This window comes from Lolium rigidum, chromosome 5, assembly GCF_022539505.1.
Source record: "Lolium rigidum isolate FL_2022 chromosome 5, APGP_CSIRO_Lrig_0.1, whole genome shotgun sequence".
In the NCBI taxonomy this organism is placed as follows: domain Eukaryota; kingdom Viridiplantae; phylum Streptophyta; class Magnoliopsida; order Poales; family Poaceae; genus Lolium; species Lolium rigidum.
The window spans coordinates 77,274,251-77,295,760 of NC_061512.1; the positions used below are offsets into that span (position 1 = coordinate 77,274,251).

General features: G+C 46.8%; 1 long non-coding RNA gene across 3 annotated transcripts; it reads left to right on the plus strand.

Annotated features, from left to right (window-relative positions):
- Positions 1-15,977: 15,977 nt before the first annotated feature.
- On the plus strand, positions 15,978-21,069 carry LOC124652719. Of its 3 annotated transcripts, XR_006987745.1 has the most exons (6): positions 15,978-16,367; positions 16,500-17,975; positions 19,191-19,557; positions 19,717-19,815; positions 19,896-19,973; positions 20,693-21,069. It is a non-coding gene; the product is annotated as an uncharacterized LOC124652719 (long non-coding RNA). The 3 variants fall into 3 exon arrangements; XR_006987743.1 differs by lacking the exon at positions 15,978-16,367 and having other exon boundaries at positions 16,392-17,975; XR_006987744.1 differs by lacking the exon at positions 15,978-16,367 and having other exon boundaries at positions 16,393-17,975; positions 20,698-21,069.
- The last annotated feature ends 441 nt before the right edge of the window (positions 21,070-21,510 follow it).

The window sequence follows — 21,510 nt, forward strand, 5'->3', positions numbered from 1 at the left end:
GCTACTGCTCCATGAGAGATCAATCACTCCGCAGCGCACCCACGCAGCGCCGCGGCTCGCAGGTCCTAGCCCTCGCCAGCCACGCAGCCATCGTCGGGTAGAGGTACTGTTGTGGGTATACTTCATGGGTGTACCATCGACAGTGCCTAGATCCGGCAAGTCCGGGTGGCCCACAGATGGTGATGAGGCATGTGGCCCATCGGGCGGCCCAGTTGCTGTTGATCCTGACGGAAGATGTCCGGCCCAGGAGCAGGAAGTCGGATCCGACCGACCATGAAGAGGAACCCGGATCCATGGAGGCCGGTTAAGGGACCCGGATCCGGTACGATATAGATGGAAGGGTGGATCCTTGACGTACACGGCAAGACATTGTACCGTAGTTAGGAAACCTGTATCCGGGTAGGACTCTCCATGTAAACCCTAGATCCGTGCGCCTTTATAAGCCGGATCCTGGGAGCCCTAGAGGCGAGAACCTCAACTCATTGTAACATCGCGAAAGCGCCCAGATAATTCCAGACAAGCAGGAGTAGGCCCTGTCATCGTGCAGGTGTTCCGAAGCTGGGTAAATCGCGTACCACCGTCCCGTGTGCACTCCGCGCTATGGCCCCTACTTCTTCTCCCCCTCGCGAGGATCCCTCCTCCGAGGTACCGTCGATTAAGCAACGACAGGTAGAGCTTGGAGGATAGCGCTCCAGCGACGGTTCCGAGGTCGCCCACCACTTCGCTGTGCCTCCGCCGTGGACTCCGGGGCACGGCGCCGCCGCCACGATCTCCAGCTCCCAGCGTCTGTCCTCAATGTGATGTCTCCCTGCCTGTGTGGTGTTCGCCGCTAGGTCCAATCGGAGCCTGATGCTTAAATAATCAGAGCAGAAACTGTCATTTTAAGTTCAAGAAAGGAACATGATGTACTAGTGAGAGATGCAGCAAAAATGACACTTAAGGTTATCAAATAGAATTTCATGAGTGTGCAAAGCTCCTTTCACTGGGCACAAGTTACATGCTTGTATGCTGGTTAAACATGGTAGTTGGTGCTTAAAAAGTTGGAGAATGGATCAAACTTTCTTCAGAAATCAAGCCTATCCTGAAACAAACATACTGCAGTCCTCGCCAAAAATATTTTAACTCCATAAAAGAACAGGCCTAAGAAGTTTGATCTTTTGTTTGTAAGGAGTACCATAATTTCTTACAAGGATCATGAATTGTGAACCTTTTTAATCTAAGAAGAGTGGCGAAGGTCAGTAACATGAGTTATCTTGAGAATCTTCGCAAACATGATTTATGTTGAGCATCTTCTCAAATCCTATGTCAAGGTCACTAACATGCACAAATGCAGGGTGGCCAAGCTCCATGATATACTACCTTAAATACTCCAGCAAAGGTATATTTAACTATATGGTTAAATTATCTGTTTGTCTTTTGTTAATCTCTCGGTGGCTGACAGTAACTAAAAAAGATTATGCTTAATTAGTCAGATGTTGAATTAGTAAGATCAAGTAGTGGCTTGAGTTCCTGTTGATAATCTCTTTTAAGGACTCTATCTAGATTAGTGGAGAAAAAGATTGTTGATTTGTTGCCTATGATAATGGATCATCAAATGTTTCCCTTTGTCCCTGGTTGCTTCCTTAATTGATGCCTTATGATCCAAATGACCCAAGTCCCCTGCATGATCCCATTTGTCCCTAATGCTGCTTAAGATGAATAAATTCCCTCTAATCACCATTTGGAGATCAAGACTAGTTCTTGATTTCCATTAGATTTGTTTTGAACTCAACTGAGTAATGATAAATTTCTATTTCTTGTTGGTTTTGATGAAAATAGAGATACATGGAGTAAACATATGCTCTAGAAAGAAATACATGGAGTAAAATAGTTGGTAATGGAGTAGTTGCATATAGTCTGCGAGGTGAACTGGATGGAGTTCTGGTAGCCCGGGTACTGGCGCCTCGTTATGGATTCCATCCGGGTTTGATTTCACTAGGTAGCCGCACACCATCCGGAAGAACCCTCGGAAAGGGGTCTGAATCTTGACAGCGGAGGCTGCCCCGCCGGGCTTTGCAAAGGCGCCGGAGAACGCCGTCGTGGTCGGGTCCTGGCTGGTGAGCTGCACGACCTCCACAGCGGCATTTGGCCCGGCCATGGCCGCATCCGCCGAAGCCGCGGTGGCAGCTGCGACCGCGGTAGCGTGCTTGTTCTTTCCCCGCTCGGTCTCTTTGTACAGGGACTTGAGCCAATATCGCCTGGGCCGCCTGCGCGACCGCCGTGTTGCCACCAGACGCCGCCGACGGCTCCGCTTCAGAAGACTAGTCCCTTGACGCCGGCCACCTCTGTTCTCTCCCTTGCTCCTTCTCTTTCTTCCAGCCGCCGCCTAACAAGTTGCGCAACCACCGCGCCGCGCCGGCTTGCCCACTGCCGGAACTGCTCGTCCTGATTTGGGGATTTCCTGTTCTAAATTCTAATACACATGAGAGGCCTTTTGCGAATTGAAATAAACAGACGGAGTTTCCTGCTAAATGTTCAAAACTGGGGTGTGTCTTTTTCTAGCGTGGCAACGCCAAGTGTCGGCTTCAGAACAACTTTGTATGAAAATGCACCTAAAGTGCAAGTTGGTGTACCAGGGGAGCACAGTTTGTAAGTTTTTGTATGAAAATGCACGCGAGGGACAAGTTCTTGTATGAGTGGTGCAATTACCTCTTCTATCACCGATTCGTTTTTGACGCTGTACACCATCATACATCACGCGTGTGTGTTTTGGTTTCCTTGCCATCGCTTGGTGTTCGTAAAGCAAACGTCAGCCATCTCTTCCTGTTCCTAAAGGAAACTGCTAGATGTGATTCCCTGTATATAGAAACCACCACGTGAGAGACCGAGCAGACGAAACCGGTTGGGATGACAACGGGCTTGGGGCTATGCTGCTCTGCGCTACGATTATTGATCTGATCACGATCAAGCAGAAAATGATGGATTCCGTACTGAACCTCCATCGACATGGATGACGCTCTCGCCTTCACATGGGACGCTGCCTGGTGATGGAGATGTAAAAAGGACAGGGCGCCGGTGATGGGGTCCTCCGTATATGACACTAGTGGAAAACAGGGCTTCCGTGGGAGCCTTTTGTCGCGGGCGCGCCTGCACCCGCGACAAATGGCCTGGCCACGTCGCCCCGAAACCATGTGGAGCGCGCGGAGGCTTTTGTCGCGGCCTTTTGTCGCGAGCCGTATTACGACCCGCGACAAAAGGGTTAGGAGCGACGTGGCCACCCCTTTTTTTGCGGGTCGTAATACGGCCCGCGACAAAATATCCCCCCCTATATATATAGAAGCAGCCAGCCACCCCCCCCACCTCATTTTTTCCTTGGTGGTGAAGGTGGAGGTGTATGCTAGCTCATTTTTTCTACATGTGCACAAGAGGTGTTTGATGGAATGCTTGTGAGAGGGATGCCACTTGGTTTTATTTGATAAGATTTCTCCTTTTTTTGATCCTAAAAGGTTAGCAACTATTTTCTCGACTATATATATATGCATAGTCCGTACAATACTAATTTTAGCAAGGTGATTGCATCTGATACATATATAATTGTACTTATGATGCAGATGAGTCATCCATGGATGTACGGTAACCGATGTGCCGCTTTCAGAGAGGGCGTGAATTCTTTCCTGCTTGTGGCCGAGGCCAACAAGTCGAAGCAAGGTTTTATGTGCTGTCCATGTCTAAAATGTAAGAACGAGAAGGATTACTCTTGCTCAAGAGACATTAAGAGCCACCTGCTTCGGTTTGGATTCATGTCCAGCTATAATGTTTGGACCAAGCACGGAGAAGAAGGGGTTATGATGGAAGACGGCGATGAGGAAGAAGATAATGATGACCAGTACCGATCTATGTTCTCTCGAATGCTTTGATACCGCAATGGACGACAATGAAGAAGAAGGAGGTGAAGAACAGGCATCGGATGATCCTGTTGATGATGATCTTCGTCGGGCCATTTCGATGCAAGAAGAGACCGTGGCACGGATAAGGAGAGGTTGCAGTTTGACAAGATGTTAGAGGACCACCACAAATTGTTGTACCCGGGTTGTGAAGATGGGCATAGAAAGCTGGGTAGCATATTGGAATTGCTGAAATGGAAGGCGAGAGGTCGGTGTGATCGACTCGGGATTTGAGAAATTGATGATAATATTAAAGAAGTCTGTTTCCAAGAAATAATGAATTGCCCGTCAGTACATATGAAGCAAAGAAGCTTGTCTGCCCTCTAGGATTAGATGTGCAGAAGATACATGCATGCATTAATGACTGTATCCTCTACCGCGGTGAGAAGTACGAGAATTTGAATAAATGCCCGATATGTGGTGCATTGCGGTATAAGATCGGAAAAGATGACCCTGGTGATGTTGAGGGCGAGCCACCCAGGAAGAGGGTTCCTGCGAAGGTGATGTGGTATGCTCCAATAATACCACGGTTGAAACGTTTGTTCGGAAACAAAGAGCATGCCAGGTTGTTGCGATGGCACATGGAAGAACGTAAGAAAGACGCGATGTTGAGGCACCCCGCCGATGGTCGGCAGTGGAGAAACATCGGGAGAGAGTTTCCGGATTTTGCGGGTGAGGCAAGGAACTTATACTTTGGTCTAAGTACAGATGGCATGAATCCTTTTGGGGAGCAGAGCTGCAGTCACAGCACACTGGCCCGTGACTCTATGTATCTACAACCTTCCTCCTTGGTTGTGCATGAAGCGGAAGTTCATTATGATGCCGGTGCTTATCCAAGGCCCAAAGCAACCGGGCAACGACATTGATGTGTACCTAAGACCATTAGTCGATGAACTTTTGGAGTTGTGGGCCAAACCAGGTGTACGTGTGTGGGATGAGCACACGGAGCAAGAATTTGACCTACGAGCGTTGCTATTCGTAACCATCAATGATTGGCCTGCTCTCCGTAACATTTCAGGACAGACGAACAAAGGATACAATGCATGCACACACTGTTTAGATGAGACCGAAAGTAAATATTTGGGAAAAAGCGTAAAAGTTGTGTACCCGTTCAATCGTCGTTTCCTTCCGCGCAAGCATCCCTTAAGGAAAAAAGGCAAGCATTTCGATGGCGAGGCAGACCGCCGTTCGAAGCCTCGTCCCCCGTAGTGGTGCTGATATATTTGACATGGTCAAGGATTTAAATGTTATCTTTGGAAAGGGTCCAGGCAGTCGACCTGTTCCGAAAGACGATGACGGACACGCGCCCATGTGGAAGAAGAAATCTATTTTCCGGGAGCTAGAATATTGGAAAGTCCCGGAAGTCCGCTCTCGCAATCGACGTGATGCACCTGACCAAGAATCTTTGTGTGAATATTCTAGGTTTTCCGGGCGTGTATGGAAAGATAAAAGATACAACGAAGCACGGGAGGACCAGGAACTTCATAAAGGACGAAACGGCAATCATCCAGGGCAGTTTGTAGGGCCTCGCCGCCTATGCTCTTACCAAACAAGAGAAGGAGATCTTTTTGAAGCCCTATTCAGCATCAAGGTTCCGTCTCGGTTTCTCGTCGAATATAAAGGGGATAGTAAATATGAAGGAGAAAAAATTCCAGAACCTGAAGTCCCATGACTGTCACGTGCTTATGACACAATTGCTTCCGATTGCATTGAGGGGACTTCTACCCGAAAATGTTCGACTAGCCATTGTGAAGATATGTGCATTCCTGAACGCAATTTCTCGAAGGTAATGGATCCGAAACTTTGTCGGATTACAGGAAGATGTGGTCCAATGTCTTGTCAGCCTTCGAGTTGTTGTTCCCACCATCCTTCTTCAATATTATGACGCACCTCCTCGTTCACCTAGTTGAAGAGATTAGAATTCTCGGTCCCGTATTTCTACACAATATGTTCCCCTTCGAGAGGTTCATGGGAGTCTTAAAGAAATATGTTCATAACCGAGCTAGGCCGGAAGGAAGTATCTCAAAGGGCTACGGAACTCGAGGAGGTCATTGAGTTTTGTGTTGACTTTCTTCCCGACCTTAAGCCGATTGGTGTTCCCGAATCTCGGTATGAGGGGAGGCTGACTGGAAAAGGCACACTAGGAAGGAAAACAACGGTGTGGAGGGACAAGATTTCTTTCAATCAAGCGCACTACACGTTCTATACAATTCCAGCTTGGTGGCTCCGTACATCGAGAAACATAAGAATGTTTTACGAGAAATAAACCCGGGCCAGCCCGAGTCCTTGATTACACGTCAACACATGAATACCTTCGGCGCTTGGTTGCAAAGACATCTCATTAATGACCCATCTGCGGTGGAGCAGCTGTACTTGTTGGCTAGGTTACCATCTTCAAACATATGTACATTCCAAGGGTACGAGATAAATGGGAATACATTTTACACGATCGACCAAGATAAAAAGAGCACCAACCAAAACAGCGGTGTCCGCTTCGATGCAACAGACGAGAATGGGCAGACCACCACATATTATGGATACATAGAGGAGATATGGGAACTTGACTATGGTCCCACTTTTAAGGTCCCTTTGTTTCGGTGCAAATGGGTGAAGCTCAGCGCTATACATATTGACGATAAGTACGGTATGATAACAGTGGATCCCAACAATCTTGCGTACCTGGACGAGCCTTTTGTCCTAGCCAGCGAGGTGGCTCAAGTTTTCTACGTGAAGGACATGTCTAGCAAATCAAGAAAAAGAAATCAACAAAAGAATACATCAATCGAGGAGCTAAAGCGCCACATAGTTCTTTCGGGGAAAAGAAACATCGTGGGAGTGGATGACAAGACAGTACATGTCGAAGATTATAATAAGTTTAAAGAAATTCCGCCCTTCACGGTGAAAATTGACCCAAGCATCTTGCTAAATGATGAAGATTCTCCATGGCTACGGCGTAGAAGATCACAACACTAGATGGCGATGTAATAATGTATTCTTCATATATAGTTCCCAAGACAATCTCTACATTTATGTAATAATGAAGATTAAACTGTGCTTGGCTTGTTGATCTGCTTGGCAAGGCGTATCGATGCTCCTTTTATAGGCACGGCACCGCTTCTACTTTGTCTTATTCCTTCGACAGGCTGTCGTGCGATACATGCTTTATCTCATCGAGCAGTGCGTCCACCCACGCGTCCTTATCCTGCCGACACCTTTAGTCGCGGTTGCAGCCACCAACCGTGACAAAAGGTTACCGACACATCCTTATTATCCTGCCGACATCTTTAGTCGCGGTTGCAGCCACCAACCGTGACAAAAGGCCCTCCTAGATAAGCCTCCCCGAGTCTTTGTCGCGGTTTGAGCCTCCACCCGGGATGAAAGTTTCGCGCGCCACTTCGTTCCCGCCTATTTTCTTCCCGCATTCCCGCCATTTTTGCACTATATATATGTAGGCTTGGACTCTCATATCCGCAAACCTCATCACTCTCTCCCATGGCTTCCATCGTATGTCTAACACCCCGGGAGGCGGAGGCGCTTTGCGCCTCGAACTACCCCTGCCCGCCCGGCTACCGCGTCCCGACCGGCTGGTTGCCGAGCGTCGGAGGCGTACCGGTCCCTCCTATCCCTGTAGGTGTGCCACGCGAGATGGCCATCACGAACCACTACTATTTCGAGCTCACGCCCGAGCAGCGGAGGAATCCCCGAGTGGCATCCCGACTACAGCCCGACTTGGGACAGCTTCTTCATCAATCGGCGTGAGAGGGCGGTTGCCGAGTACGAGGAGGACGGCCCGCCTCCTTCGAACTTCAACGAGGCCGGCCGTCGGATGTGGTGGCGCGGCCGGACTCTCCAGAGCGTCCTGGCCTATCGTGGCCCCCGCCTGCGCTACCCTCAATCCCAGCCCACGCGTGGTCATCCGCCGAGGTTCGACAACCGCGACCCCGATGCTAGCGACGATGACGTCGGCGACTTTGATGACTACAAGTGGCGACGTGTATAGGACTAGGCACGACTATGATTGAATGGCTCCAACATTCGAATCTGGCCATGTATCTTATTTTTCAGCTTGAGCTCGTACTTTAATTTCAGTTCAATCGTAATAAATTTCGTGTCAACCACTTTATTGAACAAAAACAACCGACAACGACTTTATAAACTAAATTTAAACTAATAGAACCGACAACGACTTTATTGAAATTACAATAAAATAGATAAATTACTAGTCTAGTCTCTACTCGTCGTCGGAGGTTGTCTCCGTCCAAAGGTCATCCCACCGAGGGTCGTTTTCGGTCCAAGTTGTATTCGAGTTCTCGAGCTCGAAGGCGGCGACGGCCCGACGGTGGCGCCTGTTGGACCTGCGTTGTGCCCTAAGGTTAGCAAAGAACGCGTCGGGGGACCGCGCCCTCCACCGGCGCATCAACCGCTCGTCGCGCTCGGCGATGGCGATCCCGCGCTGCACCCGGCGATGCCGGCGACGGTCCTCGCTCGGTGACGAGGCACGGCGGTGGCGCGAGGAACTCCGCCTCCTCTAGCGATTCAACATCCGGGAAGTTCATGTCGTGCCCTGGCCGCCGAAAGCGCCACGCCGCCGCGTCGTAAGCGCGCGCCGCCTCTTCCGGCGTGTTGTACGTGCCGAGGGTGAGGCGGAAGCCACCGGCGCGTATCTCGGCGGTTTGTGTTTGATTAGGGTTAGGGTTTGGTTTGTGTTTGATTAGGGTTAGGGTTAGAACATGTACTTATCGATTTAATTCTTTTGCAGAAACAATGGATCCATTCGAACGGGACTTGGAACAGGAAGACATGTTCGCGGACATAATCCGCGATGGTACGAAGCCGACCGAGAAGACCGCGGCTCCGGTGATGGAGAAGCCCGCGGCTCCGGTCATGGAGATGCCGACGGCTCCGGTCATGGAGAAGCCGACGGCTCCGGTGACGGAGAAGCCGACGACGGCTCCGGTGACGGAGAAGCCGACGGCTCCGATCATGACGAGGTATTAATGGAATTCTATATGTACATATGTATTGAGACATTAGTATAGAGGCATTAATGCAATTCTATATATATGTATTCTCTTAGGCCTCCGAAGATAAGATAGAGAAACGAGGCCCGGCAAAGAAGTTGACCAAGAAAGACCACTTCACAATTGAAGCTATATCACCGGAAGGCCAACCGGTGGTACCCGAGAATGTCGGAGTGAAGTTCAAAAATCAGTGCGGAGTTGTGGTTAGAGATCGTGTCCCGATCACTGTCAGAGAATGGAATAAGACGAAGAATGTGTCCGAAAATCAGGTTGCCGATAGGTACAAAGACACACTTTTCAGAGACCCGATGGCACATTTCACTTTGCCGCATTTGGGATCGGAGTCCGAGAATGCTAAGCGGCGAGAGCTAGTGAAGAAATGGGCTCTTAAGAAGATGGGGGAACTTTTCCGGGCGTATAAGAACCGGTTATGGAAAAATTATAAGAAAGACAAGAAGCCTCCATTATTCGAGAACTACCTAGCGAAGCAGGAGCATAATCGGGAAGAATTTGTGAGGTACAAAGAATCGGAGGAGGCTGTGAACTCGTCAGCGAAAAACAAGAAGAATGCAAGCGAGAAGAAGTATCACCATCATACGGGCGAGGGGGCTACGGAAGAGCCATGCCTAAGTGGGATGCACAAGAGGCTGAGATGGAGCTGAACGGGATCACTCCGGAACCCACGCGAGAAGGATGGGACACAAGGGCTCGAAATTGGTTCCTCGCGCATGGCCGTGAGTATGACATGAAGACGAGGGAACATTGTTGAAAGTGACACCAGGGGTTAGGGTACCCGAGCAAAAATGGATTGAAGTGACGACAGATATAAAGGCGGGAAAACTAAAGTTTGCTCCCGATAGAGAGAAAGACTTGCCGACGCTTGTCCTCGGTAATCCCGAGAAGGGAGGACGAACAAGAGGCTTCGGCCCTAGTGTTCCGTGGTCGCTTGGGTTTCCGGCCGACGCGGAGACTTATAGAAGCCGAGCGAGAGCTAAACAACGCCAGCTGGAGGTGCAGAATGACCGGATGGCCGAGTTCCAACGCCGACTTGACCAGCAGCGGCGGGAGCTTCAGCGAGCAGCAGCGGGAGATAAATGAACTAAAAGGACAGCGCCCGCCGGATAATACCGCTGAAATATCTCGGCGACGAGACAGACGGCGTGGCCGATTCGGAGGCCCCTCCTACACGGATGATGATAGATGCCGGTCCTGGCGACCCCTTCGATGGAATCAAGGAGCAAACACCTTGTGATCTCCATGAGGTGTTCGGGAAGGTTTCGTTAAGGTGGCGGTCGGCTATGTCTTACCGGCATTTGGACCTGAAGGTGAGCCGGCAACATGGCATGGCAATCCGATTCCAGCTGGCTATGCTCGTGTCGGGGTGGATTTAGTTGTCCCGTCGTGGGGGACATTGGAGCTCGATATCCCTGGAGGTGATGGGGGCTTACACTCGCAGAGGTGCTGGGAGAAATCATTCTCTGGGAAAAGAAGAATATCAAGCTGCCAGGCTGGGTAGCACCTAGTACCGGTCGTCCCAGCAGGTCACCATCACCTCCTCCAGGTGATCGCAGGCCACCATCACCTCCTCCTACTGATCACATGTCGCCACCATCACCCCGTGGGTACGACGTCGACCACGACATCGGTAGTCCATCTCCAGCGCCGCCGCCTCCGCCCAAAAAGACTCGGAATGCACCCAGCCGGAAGCGTTTCAAGAGTCCTGTCCCCAAGAGGTCGCCCCTCCCAAAAGTACCAAAGGTTCCTCCCCCCGTCCTTACGATCGTACCCCGGAGGAAAATGATGCCATTGTTAAGAAAATCAATTATGATTTTTTTCATAAGCCCAAACCTCCGGCGCCGAGCCATACACGAGAGAAGCAAATAGCATATGCTACTAGTTTTCTGAACACACCATCGCAGTATGACTTACACGAGAAGAAGGATGACTATACACGCACTCTTGCGAAGGTAATTGACACAAAGAATGCTGAAAAGGCTAAGGAGAAGGACATTGCGGCACGAGCAAATCATCAGCTAGAAGTGCAACCGAGAATAAGTCAACTTCAACAAGTGCACCCCTCAAGGCCAAGCAAACGACAAAAGGCAAAAAGAGAAAGGAAGTTCCCCTCCTCGGTGCTCAGCCCAAACAATCGATCCCACCACTCAAAGTGCTTAATGTTCCCAAGCTGTACCAGGAACATGGTGGTTTCAATATGGAAGAAGCTGCAAAGCTAGCGGCTGCCTGTGACGTTACCGTGGAGGAATTGATGTATGCGGCAGATGCTGCAGTACCCACTGCTGATATAGCTCCTAAATTTGTCTACGGGGCCGACTTGGTCAGCACAGAGCAGCTGCTTAAACTGCCAACACATATGCGGAATTTGCATCTGTGGTACCTTGATGCATGCAAGGAGAACATAAGGTTCATCGTGGCGAGTATACCATGGGAATATTACTACCGAAAGGAGGAGATCCATATTGAGATGAATGAACTCCGGCGGTTATTCAATCTAGATGCCCTCGACAAATCTCTCATGAGTTGCTATTGCTTGTAAGTTGTTAACTACATATAAGTTCATTTTCATTCAGTTCATGTTCGTTTTCATTGCATATATATACTCATTATATCTTATGTGTTCTCTTATGCAGACTGAAGATCAGTGAATGCAAAAGTAATAATATTATCAATATTGGGTTTATTGACCCAGATAAAGTACATGTTCAAACGGTAAAGTTTAATGCCCAAGAAACGGGGGGAAACCTACTAAGGTTTTTGGGGGAGCAATATTTCGTGATTCAATATTGTTTCCTTACAACTACGAGTGAGAGTCTTAATGATCTTTATGCACATTCAATTTTTCTTACTCGATGTTAAGTGTAATTCCGACGTATATGCATAACATGTGCAGCTTCCACTTGGATTCTACTAGACATTCAACCTGATAAGGGAATAGTTGAGGTAAAAGACCCACTGAGTAGAGGCGTGGACGGGTTCCGGGACTTGCGAAGTTGCTCCAAGTGTAATTTCCTTCATCGCCGCGCTTTATCATTCGTGAGATATCAATTAATTATCCACTCATTCAATCATTCTTTTGCCCGGCAGGGCTTGGACCGCTTTCAAGAGACATCGTAAGAACGAAACCTGGGCAGAGAAGCTAACATTTACTCTTGTACCGTGCCCCCAGCAGCCACAAGGGACGAATCTATGTGGATACTACGTTTGCGAGTCCATTCGCATGTTAACCACTGAGAAGCAGAACAATAATAAATTCAACGTAAGTTCACAACTTTATTTATTATCATCAATATTTCGTTATCAAGACTGATATAGTCATACTCATCTCATTTTCGTATATAGGTCGACTTCATGCGGGACAGACTCCAACCAAAGGAACACGCACTAGGAATCGCGGAGGAAGCTGGCGGGACTTTTGATTAAAGATGTACTAAACAACAAAGGCTTGTTTAGTCCAAATAGATGCTCTACCTCCAAATAGACGGTCGTTAGTACCGCTTGTCGATCGTGAGCTAAATGTATATATATATGTAAGGGCTACATGTAAAGAGGAATCGACTTTTGCTTCCAACATTTGTTTGATCGATCTATATATATATATATATTGAATGAACGTGTACAATTTCTAGTAGCGTACAAATATATGCAACTTTTATTTTCGAACGAAAAAAATGATATAACAAGGCGGTCGGTGGCGGGGGGAGGGTGCTGCACCCCTCAAACCCTAAAGCGAAGCGTTGTGCGCGCGCCACGTAGAGGGCCTTTTGTCGCGGGTGGTAATACCGCCCGCGACAAAAGGGCCTGTGCCCTGCGCGCCAGGCGGCTGCCACGTGGTGGACCTTATGTCGCGGGTCGTAAGTGACCCGGGATAAAAGGCCTCCCTTTTATCGCGCCTTGCTTGTCGCGGCTGGCCGCCCGCGACAAAAGGCCCTAACCACCCGGATCAAAAGGCCTGTTTTCCACTAGTGTGATATCAGTCGTCAAGGTCTGTGATGTCATGTATTCTTCACTGGCCCGTCCGCCACCGTCGCCATGAGTACGTCGAACGGGAACTCTATTTCTCTTCCAGAGTTTATGGAGGAATCGATGTACACCAAGACTGGTCTTGAGCACACAAAATCAGTCCCGCGAAAAGAAGATGTGAGGGCCGGCGAAAAGCAATCCCGGAGAGTCATGACGGCGACGACACAAACAGCGCGAGCATAACGTGGGCGTGGGCGCTGGAGGAAGAGGCGACTGTACGGATTTTTGGCGTCCATGTTCGTCGAGCCGCCATCCTCCTTAACTCGCTCGTAGGCTACGGTGACGGTCAACGAGGTATGTGTGGTTCAGGCCTACGTCTCCTTTCTTTCTGAAATCTTACTGATGAATCATGCACATTGCATGCGGTCGTTGTGTGGTACAGTGATCGGCAGATCAGTAGTGGCGATTGGTTGTCGGTGTTCGCGGAGTCAATTCAATCGCTTAGTGTAATCTAAACCAGTTAGACTTACATCCGTATAAATGGTTGTAATCTAGCGTACTAGATGTTGCTGATTATTACTATTTAGACGCGTCTCTAAATTTTCCACGCCGTTCTGTCCACAAGTAGCTATAAACAATTTCCTGAATTTTTAACCTACTCGATGAAGGAGCAGCGCTGTGTGCGTTGTAAGCAATTCTGCAGTGGAGATGTTCCTGGTGAGGTAGGGAATTAGAAGCAGGCAGGCAGCGTCTCCGCCATGACTAGTCGCATTGCCAGTTTCTGATGCATCCTTAACACGACAACTTCCTCGACCCCCTGCACACCGACATCTAGATACAACAGTGGCATTGGGGAAAAAGCTAAAAAAAATGTGAGAATCGGGTGCTTGGAGAAAGTGGTACAACATTATTATTCTTTGCAAAAACGTTTCATACTCACAAGATATGCATGACATCACAAATACAATTTCAGAAAGCGAAGACAAACCATGTAGTCAACACTAATACCATGTCCTACACTTCAATGTAAAATCAATTGCCGATTAAGCTTGTAGGTATGCCAATTACAATCAACAATTAATTTTGATATACATTTTTTTCCAAGACAGAATTAGAACTAGCGGCTTATTTCATTCACGAAATACATAGGTCAATTGTAAAAGAACCATTCACAAAGCATAAATTTGAGAACAATCAGCTGAGCACGGGCTGGCCTGCAATATGAACAAAAACATTCAAAACTATCTACCTAATATTAAAAATAGGAGCCCGCTAGACATGTTGAAGAAACATACAAAAAAGGGCTCGAGTTTATCGACCCAAGACCACGGCTCAATTGCAAGTCCTTGTGCTCTACATGATGGATTGAAGATTCTTGGCAACCATGCAATCATATTTCTGATGTTATATGTAATTGATTTTACACTTCCGCAGCAACGCGCGGGTATAGTGCTAGTAAGGTATAATCACCGGTGGAAAAAGGGCCTTTAATCCCGGTTGGCAACAGCCATTAATACCGGTTGTGCAACCGGTATTAAACATGCGGGACTAAAGCCCCCCCCCCCCCTTTAGTCGCGGTTGGTTACGAACCGCGACTAAAGGCCCGTCCACGTGGGCGCCAGGCGACGGTCAGGGCGGAGGACCTTTAGTCGCGGTTCTTCTGGCCAACCGCGACTAAAGGCCGCCGCAGGGTTAGGGTTTTAGCCCCCCCCCTAAACCTGGTTTCTTTTTAATTTGTATTGTTTTATTTCTTTTGTGTTTTATTTTAATTTTGAAGGAGTTTCACATATTCTACCGTACTACATACATGCATATATATGAATGTACAATTTCAAACAAATTTGAAATTAGAACCAAAAAGAATTCAAGAGGAATATACAATATATATTCAATATCGGATGACCAGCATATACAATTTTGAACAAGTTTCCATACATAATTTACTGCATTAGAAGTTCTACGTCCTCTACATAGTGTTCTCCTTTAGGATGGATGACTTCCCTCACGAACCATCCAGCTAGTTCCTCTTGAAGTGGTCGGAAGCGAGCTTCTGGACTAAGCATCTTCCGGAGGTTATTCCTCTTGACATTGTTATCACACGGAACCCGCTCAGAGGTGTATCTCCGGATCATCTCACAAACATAGTATCCATATAGATTGGTCCCCGGTGGCTAAATATCCCCAGTCCCAGGCACTGACCTTTTAAACTGTAGCTATTTTTTGAATTCACCGACCTTTTCATCTACGAACCGTCTCCAAACCCTACGATGCAAAGAAAATTAAATGAACAAGAGAGTTATTAGTTACTTGATATTAGGAAATGAACGAAATAGGCCGATCGATATAGAGCGCAAATGAATGAAAATAATTACTTCTGCATCATTATTCTCATGTCGGCCCAAAGCTTTGCATCCAGATTCAGAGAGTCGTGGATGAGAACTGTGGAGTCGTGAAATTGAATTACTAGCAGAATCCAGTGGAACTTGCGGACACGATACATGCACAGTCATGCATAACTCATCGATTAGCCACATACCATGCATGGAGTAAACAAAAGAGAATGTGCTCAAGACAGAAACACTCACCCAAAATGGTAAGAAAATAGAGTATCACTTTTTGAGTTCCTGCTTTGAAAGAAACCGCCACAGGTCTTCCTCCACGTCGACGGGGTGATTTTTTAACACATATCCATTAACGATTTGTGGGTCAATGAACCCAACATCATGGATGTTCCTTATTCTGCATTCCCTAAGCTTCATTCTGCATAATAGCGTACACAACAAGATAGTTAGGACAATATATATATATATATATATATATATATATATATATATATATATATATATAAGAAACTCTATTAAATACCCTGGGTGCAGAATAAGTAATTCTGCACCCGGGTCGGATCGAACTGAGCCGATTTATCCTGGCTCCATCGAACCTAACGGGCCGAACCCAATTACACCCCCGTCCAACATAATTTAATTTTTTATTTACATCGACGGTTCTATACTTTTGTGTGCTGGGAGCTATCCACGTTTTTTTTTGGAACACAAGATCCACCGTTGTCAAATCCAGTACCGTGCGTGCGGTTGTTGGAATCGCCGGGTGGAGGAGTGGTGCGGCCGGCGAGCGATTGCTCTGCATTGTGGCCGGCGGCGAGCGGCTTCAGCTGGGGATTACGGCCGGCGGCGAGCAGCTTCAGCTGGGGATCGAGGCGAGCGGCGGGTGTCCTCGGCGGTGCTGAATCGATTCGGGATCAGTTGCTGGACTCGGCGACGTGGTGAGCGGAAGGCGGCCAGGCGGGCGTCCCGTTCCTCGCGCAGCAGTTCGGCTGGCTGCTGCTCTCCCGCCGGTCGCCATCCCGTTCCTCACCCCCAGCTTGCCGTCTACTCCGCCCCGGCGACGGCTCGCTGTCTCCTCCGCCGGAGTGTGCCTCGACTTGAAGGTACGGTGTAGCGATTAATCCTTTCCTTCTTTCTGTCGTGCAGCATTATGCTTTTTTTTTGGTTAGATTCCGTCCCCAATCGCAGAGATGGATCCATTGATCGCCCCCGGACTCCACCTGATTGCAATACAGAACTTTCTGGCCCTGGCTCCAACAACGATGAGGAACAGGGGAATTGCAGCGCCTTAGATTTACTCTAGGAACTTACAACCTGGGTTGCTTTTTAGCTGAATTTATTTGGAGTGCAAAGAATTGAGGCCGTAAGTATATGTTCAGTTCTAGTTCTTTTTAATTATCAATGCAAATTAGAGGCCGATTGAATTAGCTTGTGTGCGTTTTCCTTCACAAAATGCAAGAAACGACTGCTGTACATTGTGCTCATCATGTGCATCACTGTCCATTTTCTTGGCGAAATAAAGAACAGACTAACCTGGTAGTTTCTGGCTTTCTGCACAAGTTTTGAAACTAATCATCTCATTTATTCAAGATCATAAAATTTTCAATTAATTGATTACTGTTTTAGTTGTACCTGTCCTCAGTTGCATCTTTGTACATAGATTTTGATTGGCAATAAAGAATGGAATAACTTGGTCAGTTAATGTTGTGAGGAAGCTGATCTATTACAGTTCTATTAGGTGAGCTCAAGTCTGAATCCAATAGTGTAGGTTCTGTTACTATTTTTCATTTGGAGTTTTGTGATCCAGTAATTATTCATGTTACTCAAAACCTAGTGTTTGTTTGTCCTCGGCTCCGCCGTGGTTGGCTTGTGGAAGCTGCGCGCCGTGGTTGGCCGGCTGGATCGGCGGTAATGGCAGGTGCAGATTAGTGGTAGTTTGCAGACCAATAAAGAGGGGGCGTCGATGACCATCCGGCCGAGTCCGGAGGAGGTACCGCTAGAAATCGAGAGGTTGTCGATGGAGAGTAGGCGTTGGAGGCGGATGGTGGAGGGGATCGGCGTGCAGAGGTCGCGGCACGACATCACCGTATCCTGCTCTGTCTCCAGGTCTCCTCCGGCGACCGCCTGCACAAGCTGCTGCCACCTCCGACCTTATGCTCCGGCAGCAGCTGCGATCCCCGACCTCCACCAGTTGCCGTAAGCAATCACCACCCCTTTTATATGAGAGCCACAATCGTCCAAACCTCCAGATCCCGTCCATGTCCCGCGACTTTCAGTCGATTCCCATGGTTAGGGATGCTTCTCAATGCCTGGCCTTGAATCTGACCTCTTTGCCCATCTCTCTTCCTCCTTCCGTCTAATCGGTTGTGTCTCCCGTGGGTAATAGCTTGTGTATGGATTGGATCGGCGTCCTCCTGCGGCTGCCATAACGCTAGCAGATATCCACGAATTGGGCATCTAGCCCCTTGCAATTTTACGTCAACTTTCAGTTTGGGTACTGGGCTACTGGCTAAATGATATTTTCATTGGGAAGTTCTTCTACTAACTCCTGATTCGCGTGGAGATACCAAATTTCAATTCCAAAAGATAATTATTGGTCTCCAACTAGTGTTGATTTTTTACTTCGTTTGTTCAAATGGAAATAGCGCTGACTTTTTAACTCAATTTGTTGATGTAGAGATCCAGGTGAGGCCAAGTCTTCTACAGATAAGGTAAGATAAGTAATTAATTTACCTCATTCTAGGTCTTTGTAGTTATTTTAGCTTTATAAGTCTATCAATTAATTTATCCATGATTAGGAGCTTAGGTATTAATTAAATGCAGACTTTTTTAGCTTTGTTAGTGTAATACATCCATGTACCCTGTATGTAAACTCATTCTATCTATATGCACACCAATTGGCAACAGATATAGGAGCTGAATACGGTTCACGTTGAACTCATTTGTGCATTTACATTATTGCGTCCATAATTTCGAGTTTGTCCCTATATAAAAATTGTAAAATATGTTTCTAACTTTTCATAGAGACTTGGTTTGTGCATTTTGGTTGAATCTATTTGTGTTCAGCGGTAAGTTTACTTATAACAGGTTTTCGCTTCCATTCTGCATCCTTCTTTTCGGTTCATAACTGTTCAATTTTCCTCGACATAATTTTGTTGCTGTAAAAAACGAATTTGAGACAATTAATTCTGCATCATTTTTAATTTATGGGCTACAGTCTTGCGCTGGTGGGCACGATTAGCTAGGTTCTATGTGAACGTACCAAACCAAAAGAAATTTGTACAGGTTTTATTAATGCTATTATGAAATGCATTTTGGTTAGGAATTATGAGTTAAACGAAGCTCACAGATAGTTTCTTGTGGTAGTTTCGATGGCGTATCCTTCCTATGAACCTACTTTGTTTCAGTTTTCTGATACCTTGTTTCAGCTGAAGTGCATATTTTATTTGGTATGTATGTTTATAATCAGAATGGTATACTATGTATGAAAGAATTTTTTGCAACCATTGTAAGCTTATTTGTCTTTTACCCTAAAGATGTATGCTTTGAGTAAAAAATAATTTTCGTTGTTCATGTACTGAATTGTCACACCATCTTGATTTGAGTTGAGCTAGCTTTTGACAGAGCCATATTGAATAAACTCTGAGCTATTTGACTGAGGCTTTGCGCCCTATTGCTTATAACAAACCTTGTCTATGTGACTCACAGCATGCCGGGTGTCGTAATTTTTTTACCCGGGATGGTTTCTTTCACATAGGGGTTGTGGGATTTGGTAGCTTACGACCAACCTTGTCATCTCAGTTTTTTTTCCTTCCTGGTATTCAATCGTGCGCCACGACGGTGAGCGGTTGGGAGAACTCATGCGCTCTGGGTATCATTTGCTCCCCTGTCACCTCTTTTTTTTTTTCCTTCCTGGTATTGGACAGGTGGTGTTGGTCGACTGGCTGGATCGGCGGCAATGACGGTGTGCTGGCGTGGTACACATCGGTGGTGGTTGCCTGCTGCGCTGGTCTAGCAGCGCGGCGGGTTGTGGCAACGGGCTGAATTGACATCGTTGTCGTACATTATGGCGGTGGTGGTTGAGGGCGGCATCGGCATCGGCCACCTCTTGCTCTATCTCCGGATTTCCTCCGTCGACCACCTCCTGCTACGTTGCCAGCTCCCCTCCGTCGCGAAGGCCCTAGACTGTGCGCGTCCGAGGCATACCATATCGATCTCCACCATCGACCTGTATAGTGACCGATGTAGGAGCACCTGAAGAATCCAAGTTCAGCCAGGAGTGCAAGTGTTGAGGTGACCGGACTTGCCCCCTGCTCATACCTTCATATCTCTCTGATTCCGGTGGAACGATTTTTTTTACGTCTTTTCTGCTACCCTGGGTCAGTGTTGTTCATTTTCCTGTTATCGGATTTGGATGCAATGTAGCCTGAAGTTTTATGGTATTTTGCACAGGTATGATGGGTTTTTGGCAGATTCACGTTCCGTGATGTCAGAGGTGAAGTAGAGAAGAGACACTGGGATGGTCTTCTGGCTGGTGCCTAGTGCATCAAGGTAATGATATTATAGGATATTTCTATGATGTGCTTGTGATATCTGTGCTCTTACTTACGTCGTGTGGTGGGTTGCTTTAGTGTATGGCACTGCAGCAGGTAGCATAGATGGTATGCAATGCTGCGGGTGGCCTCGTCTGCGACATCATCGACGTATGGGTATTGACTTATCAATTCACTTGCTGGGACTAGAACGTTATAATTTAATTGAATACTGAATTTTGCAGCTAGCTCTCTTCCTGCAAAACAAAAATAAGTTGCTACCTCTTGTATAAACGGGTATTTAGATCTTTTGGCAATACTAGCTTATGGTTGGCTTCTTAGGTGTTCCAGTTAAAATTAAACATGGAATCTTTGCTTCTGGTAACTACAATTATAAATGTATTCACAGATCGATCATGTTTGTTCCTCTTCTTATGTATACACATATCACTCTGTGTTTTTCTAGTCCTATTTTGAGAATACTGCGAATCTATTTACTTTTCCGTTGCAAAGTCCCCTACTAATGCAAAATCAACCATAGGTGTAGCTGACTAATGCCAAAACCCAGTATAACAGATATAACCAAAAAAGTGTTCTACCAATCATGTTCATGACTCCTGGATGCTCTATATATAGTCTGTATGTGGTAGATTTTTCTTTGTTTTAATTTTGTGTTTGTTTAATGTTTGGTAGGCAGGGTATATATAGTTATCCTAAATCCGAATTTGGGCTTACAGGCCTGACTAGCTTCTAAATCTTGTTATATATACTGGTGATGTTGTGACAATGGACATCCCTTTTCTCCCCACTGATTCAATTTTTGCCAAAGGAATTCTATGGTTGCAAATTATGTCCAGCTTCTTGATTGTTATGGTAATTCTCTGCCCATTTTTCAGGACAGACGGCGATGTTCAAAATATTAAGTGGGATTGGGGGTGTGTCCTGCTCCTGGGTACACAATGAAATGTAGAGCTGCACCGCATGTTGTGGTCTTCAGCGTCGGGCTGCCTAGTACGGTGGAAATACAACATCAAAGCGTCGTCTAGTGGAGCTGATGTAACTAAATAATTTGCATCGACTCATGTAATTTATTACATGTTGACATATTAATTCCTTTACTTTTGATATGCGCGCAATGCCTGAAATATGTAGACACATGTGTGCATGGACACACTGGAGTTCTTGCTCAAGCCGTACGTGTAAAACTTGCAATGTGTAATCAGGCCATACTTACTATTCTTACGGGCATTAAACTTTTACATCACCTCTGAAATATCTTAGCTTTTGTAATCATTCTGCTTTATCAGTGTATATTATCTACCATGACTTGGAGTTCCTATGTCGTGTTGTCAGAAACATGTTTCTTTTTGCCAAGATTGGCACCTGGAAATCTTTGGTGAAATAATGTATTCAGAATTTTATGGAATATGATGTATTAGAATTCTCTGAGCGACATAATATATCTTACGTTCAATTAGTGGACCATAATGTATCTTAAGTTATGGTGTGTTATCAGGCTAGCAGATTCTTAGAAGCATGTCAGTGTTGTTACTGCCAAACAGTCCGTTACTTCTTTCATCGATGGGTGGCTGAATGACTCGTCCGGGATGAGTTAGTGGGCTGCTTTTACGGTGTCTTCATATTTCTTACGTCAACAGTTAAAATCCTTGCATCGGTTATTGAGGTGGGCTGACTCTACACGATGGGCTGAAAA